Source organism: Eurypyga helias, unplaced genomic scaffold (assembly GCF_000690775.1).
Source record: "Eurypyga helias isolate BGI_N326 unplaced genomic scaffold, ASM69077v1 scaffold46619, whole genome shotgun sequence".
Taxonomy (NCBI): Eukaryota; Metazoa; Chordata; class Aves; order Eurypygiformes; family Eurypygidae; genus Eurypyga; species Eurypyga helias.
The window spans coordinates 1-349 of record NW_010272399.1 but is presented as its reverse complement, the minus strand read 5'-3'; positions in this window follow the sequence as shown (position 1 = coordinate 349).

The following is a 349-nucleotide window of genomic DNA, read 5'->3' as shown; positions in this document are numbered from 1 at the left end:
CAAAGCGTAACCTGTGCCAGTATTTATGACTCTCTCTGTCAGCCCATCTGTGCATTCAAGAAATTCTGGGCAGCTCTTCTCGCATTTATCCTGCAGTCTGAAAATGTCATTAGTGAACAATCTGCATAATCTTTCTTTCCTGTATCACACATGTAAACTCAATTACACGAAGAAATACTACTCTACAAAGTGTATTTTTGCTGGGAAAAATTGGACTTCATCTGGAAAGTTCTCACAGTGAATTGAAATATAACTTATCCAAAGACAGTCTTTCCAAGGACATTTTTGTCTTGTTAATTTTCAAATGGAATTTCCGTAGCCATCTTTGATAACAAGGTATTATATATAT